A 7,771-nucleotide genomic window follows, 5' to 3' on the forward strand; every position below is an offset into this window, starting at 1 on the left:
TCATTTTGCCATGCGAACTTTGTGACGTAACTCATTTTCTTTTGAATAATAATTCAGATACATATTTTAGAAATAATTGTGGAGGAAATTCGTCCGTCGAATACTGCTAAAGCAGTATAGAGTTATGGAGTTTTCTCCGTTTCTAAAAAAAAAAAAAAAAAAAAAAAAAAAAAAAAAAAAAAAAAAAAAAAAAAAAAAACAATAATAATAAAAAACTCAATGTTATTAGCAAAGCAGGTCCAGGTATTTATGTCTTTTCGTGTTGCTATTAAGAATTCAGTCTCAAAGTTGTGACATTTTCTGTTTTTAAAGATTCTGAAGATGGAAACATCAAAAACATATTTGCAAGACATTCTTACATTGTTAATAACCACAACATTGTCTCATATTTACCCATCTACTGTTGCTGGTGATACCTACTATAAGATGGGTGTGCAAAAACCGGAGTGATACATTAGGTACACCTATATCTACTTTTTTGTGGCTCTGAAGTGTAAGCTATTAAAATTACATTCAAAATGTTGATGTTCATAAATGATAACAGACATAACTTCAGATTCTTATTTAGTAGCAAACTGAAATGCAAACTTGAATCTTTCTAAAGTATAGCATAATCATAAGCAGCAATCATCTGCCAGACTTTCATGTTCTTGTAGTATGAGTTACCATTATTCATCGAGTTATCTTCATCTACGCGTATAATATAATGTCTTCTATAATTCGCGTATAATTCAATGTTATTTCATGTTTCGTCTGGCTCAATAATTTTAAATTTTTACAGAAGTTTTGACAATTTTATTCTGCAAGATTTATCATGAGAAGATCGGGTGTTCGACTTGTTATCTTGGTTGTAGACATTTTCCTCAAAACTGTCGAGATGTCAAGTCCATAGACTACTTTATTCAGGTTTTTACCTACTTGGTTGAAATATCAACTGACCTCGAGAGTTCGACGCCACTTCTCCAGTTCAAACTTCTACTGTGCACGACTGCACGTACGAGTATTTAGAACTATGGATTCTATTTGGATTACTATAGGTCCTACCATTTTGCTATAGGAGAAAATGAGAAAAAAAAAATGGAAAAAAGTTACATAACTTTTTATATTTTACAAAATTTCATTATTCATTATTTTACAAAATGCAAACATGTATCGGATCACATTTTTACCTGTAGTAAACTACTTTTTCTGAATTGTAATAAAGTTCTGAGTCAGACTTTAGTCCTTGTACTGTCAGCTTAGATTGGTCTGAATTACCCTGATGCCCTACGCTACCCTAGCGTGGAAAAAAAAGTTACATAACTTTTTATATTTTACAAAATTTCATTATACATTATTTTACAAAATGCAAACATGTATCGGATCACATTTTTACCTGTAGTAAACTACTTTTTCTGAGTTGTAATAAAGTTCTGAGTCAGACTTTAGTCCTTGTACTGTCAGCTTAGATTGGTCTGAATTACCCTGATGCCCTACGCTACCCTAGCTCGAATCCAGTTTCCCGCTTAAGAGTAAGTTCATGGGTAAAGGTTTACCGGTTAGGTTGCAATATTGCAGCACTATAATATCAACTAGAAGATTAATAACAGATATTTATGATCAAGTGAATTCTGCCTTTAACTACCAGTGGATTATGGATGCTTGGTGATTTAGAAATTGAACGGATTGTTTGTTATGGAGTTTTTGGTATTTCTCCAGAATTCGAATTTGAGTTTAGTCCTGGGAAATGTGCCCCTTCAGTAAATTACCGTAAAGATTCCAGAAACGCCGGATCTGGCCACACATTAATTCCGTTGTTCAAGAAAAATAAAAGGTTAGTTATAAACAAAAGTAGGTATTGGTATTTCTCCAGAATTCGAATTTGAGTTTAGTCCTGGGAAATGTGCCCCTTCAGTAAATTATCGTAAAGATTCCAGAAACGCCGGATCTGGCCACACATTAATTCCGTTGTTCAAGAAAAATAAAAGGTTAGTTATAAACAAAAGTATATTGACAGATGCAAACACCAGAGAATAGAATAGAATATACCTTGTCTATCTTGCAAGACTAAACTTCTTCAAACATCGACCTAAGGTATATTGACAGATGCAAACACCAGAGAATAGAATAGAATATACCTTGTCTATCTTGCAAGACTAAACTTCTTCAAACATCGACCTAAAGATTTCAACTCTCCATCATGAGTGGAGAGTGAAAGGTTGCTCCAAACCGGCTACTTAGGGTTAACTGGTTAAACACTTGGACTAGGTCATTGTTATTCCACTGACCTCTGACATTGACAATCCACTAGACTTCCACTACTTCCGATCTAGAATGTAGAAGTGGAAGTAGAATTCTAATAGGAGGTAAATAACTTTAACTAGAACCATGATACCTTTCATACAACCAATTACAGGTACAAGTCGGTATCCCCACCTAACTGTGCAAGTCAGGTAGTGCCTTATAAGGTGTCAATGTGTGGGGCTATATGTTTTATGTATTATATCATATTGTATCGCGGATTAATTTATAGCAATAAAAATACAAATGATTTATACAAACCTCAATTATGATTATCCGCCTTCATAATGGTGAACTGATGATAGATATGCAATAAAGCTAATAGATTTTCAACTTCTGATTTATTTACAATAGGAAATCACATTCTGAGGAATATTCAATGTGACACGCGACAGTATTCGCATGGAGTAGACCTGTTTTTGATTTGGGATTAAGAACTTAATCAAAATCGGGCAATGGAATGAAATCATTTGATTTTTTTTGGGGCAAAGTTTCATGGTTCAAATTTTTAAATGATTTTCATTTATTTCGAACTTTCATCTCCGATTTTAACTTCATATTTGAGCAAAATTAATCGAGTATGGTTCCAATTAAGTCCGGGACTTGGCCTGCAGTACGGCCAATTTCGCTTTTTTTTACCTACCTACATCAAAAATTATAATCTCAAGTCCATGGCCACAATTTTTTCATACCTACAACGAAATTCAAGATTTCCAGAAACCCCCATACTTAGTGAGGGTTGTAGTTAACCTTGCCAGACATTAGATGAGTGGACAAAACTCTGTGAGGACGTTAAGTATGAAGTTTTTTCCTAAACAATATTATGCGCACTATCGAGGTCCAATAATGGAGATTTCTTCTGAGCATTAGTCATGTTTGAGGTCTTTCCGCTTTCGGATTTTGTATTGGGAATGATCGAGAATTCGTTCCAAACACCTCAGGAGTTTTAGACAGTGAAGAATGCTTTAGACGCAAAGGTGTTAACATCACCTATACTTTGTGATGGTTTACCTTTTACTCAAAAGTCTATTGTAAATACACAGAAAATGCCTTGATTCACGCTTACAAGTTCATAGAAAAGTATTATGTTTTAGTTCAGAATTGACCCCGAATTTTCCCTCTAGCAACTTCAGAGGTAGGTACATATTACAATATAAGAATTTGGCGAGTACCTCCTCTGAGAATTTGGTGTTTTCACCACTGGAATATAATAGTTTTAGGACTGCAAGATAATGTTATGATCGTAAAACTTAGTAACTATTCCGTGCACGAAGAACCGGGGGTGTAACCTAAGGTTTAAGGTCGCCAAAATCATCTGGATAATTTCATTAAATTCCATATTTGGATCAATCGGAAGTAGGTAGCAAAAAAAACTTGTTTGTTTCGCAAAATTGCTAATTTGACTAATTATTGAGTTTCAAATTATCGGTTTACATTTTTCTTCCGCTGGGATATAATTTTGTTGCCACTCCTCTTGTAGATATAACTACCCTGGCCGCTTAGCCTAAGGTTCAGGTGGGTCTGTGGTTAATGGTTATCGATCTAGAATCTAGATTGTTCCATGACTTCAGTTCATTAGAACGCAAATATACAATACATGGTTGTTCGGGTATTCAGTACTTTCAACAGCAACGAACAGCAAGAGCCCTAAGAAAAATAGAAATATCACACAAAACATTAACAACCTAGGTAGATGAGTCGTATTTTTCTTTCGGAATTTCTATTTTTCTAAAACTCGTTTCTCATCTTTTGGCGTAAGAGAACGCCTGTACTAAACCATATGAAATCCAAGATCCAAGTTGGCGGACCATCGGAATCAGTTCCGTTTCCGAAAGGAAATACAACTATGCTTAGACCAGGCAAAACCCTTGGGCTAAAAGTAGGTTTTCCAATCGTCAAAGAACAAAAGTTTTATGAGAAACTTCCAACACTTGGATTTCGTTATCACGGACACAACGCTTCAGTTTTTCTCAGTAGGATGTAACGTTTCCTCGTCTGATAATAAAATAATAATTATTCCTGGCGGATAATTATTTAATATGGGAGTAATAAAAGTACCTAGTACCTATCGTGATTTAATGCTAATTAAATGAATAACGCACTAACACTTCCACGTTTTCTTGTGTGACAAAGGAGTTGGTTCATTATAAAACACAAGTTCTAGTAAGTTAAGTATACTGAAGTTAGTATCTACATGATTCAAACCTTCATGAAGTAGGTAAAGAAAAGTGTCGAGATTTTCCTTGCACAGGGGAAGCAGGCTTCTAACAGCTGGGAATTCATTAGGAACTAGGATTTATAGGGAATTGAAAAACAACGAGAAGATGGAAACATTCATCAGATGTCTTGGGAAATAGTTTTGAGATACAAACCAAATGAAGTTAGTAGGACATTTCAGCTTTTCTATTGCTATTCCTTTCATACCTATAAAATAAGTGTAGGTAGGTAGTAATATTTTCTGATTGTTTATTTTTTTCTCTAATACAAAATGAGGGGAATAGAAAGAATTGATAAAATTTAGCTTAGTAAATTTCTACTCTAACAGCTGATACCTGGAAGGTAATTAATTTGTGTTGATCTAATACATAATTATTATTGAACAAAACACAATTATTTCGATATGAGAACCTTGTTTTCTATTTTCCGATCTATGCCTAGAGATAAAATTGCACTGAGTTATTTCAATCATATAAAGAATTATCTTGTCGATATAAGAGAACCGACTAACACGAGTATTAAGATAAGGTATTCAATGAGAATGAGTGAATTGATAAAACTGAAAATCTCTGGCATTCATGATATTTTGTAAGTTTTGTTTGTCAGCCTGTTAAGTATAGTTAGAGGCTTGGCTCCTAGCAATTCTAAATGCACAAATGGATCAGAACATATCTAAGGCAGACTTAATACCTAATGGAATCTGGCTAAGTCTCCTCTGGACGAATGTCTGATAATATAGTGTAGTTTCAATGAAATGACAAAGGTAGAGGAAGCCTGACTGACTCATTCTTAGGAGTCGAGAATTAATTGTTATTCAATACTATTCAAACAACTAACCTCAGTTAAGTATAGTTAGAGGCTTGGCTCCTTGCAATTCTAAATGCACAAATGGATCAGAACATATCTAAGGCAGATTTAATACCTAATGGAATCTGGCTAAGTCTCCTCTGGACGAATGTCTGATAATATAGTGTAGTTTCAATGAAATGACAAAGGTAGAGGAAACTTTTTTTTAAATTTTCTAAGTCCAAAAATTGGCCGCCTACGAAGTCCAATTTTTGGTCGAAAATTATCTATCTTAAAATACTCCCCGTGTAATCAGGAATCATATAAAATATGTAAAAATTGATTTTTTTTTCCGAAATTTTTTCCAAGTCCAAAGCCACATTGACTTTGGTTGATATCTGGATGAGTGACTGTCCGATTTTTACCAAATTTCATCGCTCTAGGACAAACCGTTCTTGAGATATCTTCATATTGTATGTGTGTACACACATAGTACACACATACATGTATGTATGTGTGTACTATGTATGTACATGTATGGGCTAAAAACCATGGGCTAAAAATCAATTTTTTGACATCAGGGGATCTCAAAACGGACATTTCCAACCATTTCCCAATTTTGAAAATTTGGACCGATTGCAATACTTTCATTACTAGTATAGCTCGCTATACTGTAGTAATAGAAAGTAATTATGACTTAACTGTAAAAAACAAAAATATCTTCTTCTTTTTCAACCCACCTACGATATAGAATAACAATATGCATATTCGGGGCATTATGCCATTAAATCTTCTGCTCAATGTGACTTTGGATGCATTCCTGAGTATGGTCAGGGTTCATTGGCACGGACACGATGCTTTCAAAGTTCAAAATGAAAGAGACTAAGTTGCTTTGCTGGCACTACAGGGGGTAGAATTTTGCAGCTCAACAATTAACTGTTGTATGAGTTCGTACAGGGAGATCTCGAATCACAGTCACAACTGAATCAAAGACGACTGAAGCTCTGAAATTATTTTACAGGTCTTATTTAAGTGTTGGTTTGGATCCCGAGATTTTTTTCTCCAATACGTAGCATATAATATAGAAAGTCTATCATATCCATCTCCCCTAAAAATAACTAAAAAAAAAACATTAAATAATTGTGTATATTTTTAACATTTTGAAACTAAAAATAAATACCGTTTAGGCATCGAAATTTCACCTTTCACAGCAATCTAAACGATTTTTTATAGCACAACAAGGATACAAAACGAAGACTACTTCTTAGGCTATCGCAAAAAAAGTCGATCTCTTCTATTTGAGCCTGTATAACATTGACAATAAATTATGGGTTTATCTTAGAAACAACCATATGACTTTGGTTTGACATTCAGAATCAGCCTGATAAAATTCAAAATTAGAGCTACATAGGCTTCCACAAGAGATTATCTTTAACATTTGCTTGGAAATACCTAAATAGCGAATCAAGTCTTTGGGATTTTCAGGGCGGGGTGGTTCAATGACTTCAGAAAGTCTGAGGAAACAACCATATGACTTTGGTTTGACATTCAGAATCAGCCTGATAAAATTCAAAATTAGAGCTACATAGGCTTTCACAAGAGATTATTTTTAACATTTGCTTGGAAATACCTAAATAGCGAATCAAGTCTTTGGGATTTTCAGGGCGGGGTGGTTCAATGACTTCAGAAAGTCTGAAATGTCAGATGGGATTTAGAAATCAAACCGCAACCCTGGGTTGCCACAACGGAATTAGAAGGAATATTGAGGAGAAAGGAAAGCTGAAAACAGAATTATGGATAAGCTGAGCCTAATACTTTTACTTCCATTTTAGGCAACTTTCAAGCACTGGACGACAAACGTGATTGAATTAAGAAAAAATCAAGCCACTTCCTGTAAATTTCCCTGGTGTAAGCTGGTAAACCAATTATCGCTATATTTTTAGATATTGTGTGATAAAAATCAGTGTGCCTGTTTTCACATAATGAAAATTGTTAGAACAATCTTCATTATTAGTAGTTGGCTGAATGGGTTTTCAGTAATCTGATATACCAGTTCCAATGGGCTTGTTACGAAACGATCCGAGGTTTTTCGGTGTCTCGTATACGATTACCTAATTTGCCGTTTTTCTTTTAAAACACAAGAATTCCGATCTTTCAAATCAATCATTTTTCTCATCTAATCTAGACGTATAAATCTTACGAAACGATCCGAGGTTTTTCGGTGTCTCGTTACCTAATTTGCCGGTTACCTAATTTGCCGTTTTTCTTTTAAAACACAAGAATTCCGATCTTTCAAATCAATCATTTTTCTCATCTAATCTAGACGTATAAATGGGTAAACATAGCAGGTTTGTAAAGTAAGGATAATTATGGCCAGTTCCTAGACGCAAGGTTAACCAGCTTTTGTTGGAACCAGAGAGAAAATTATGTTGATTGGAGGTGATTAGAATCTCCGCTCCAAGGCGGTACATTAATGTTGAAAAGTAGG

The sequence above is a fragment of the Diaphorina citri genome, unplaced genomic scaffold (assembly GCF_000475195.1).
Source record: "Diaphorina citri unplaced genomic scaffold, Diaci psyllid genome assembly version 1.1 scaffold192, whole genome shotgun sequence".
In the NCBI taxonomy this organism is placed as follows: Eukaryota; Metazoa; Arthropoda; class Insecta; order Hemiptera; family Psyllidae; genus Diaphorina; species Diaphorina citri.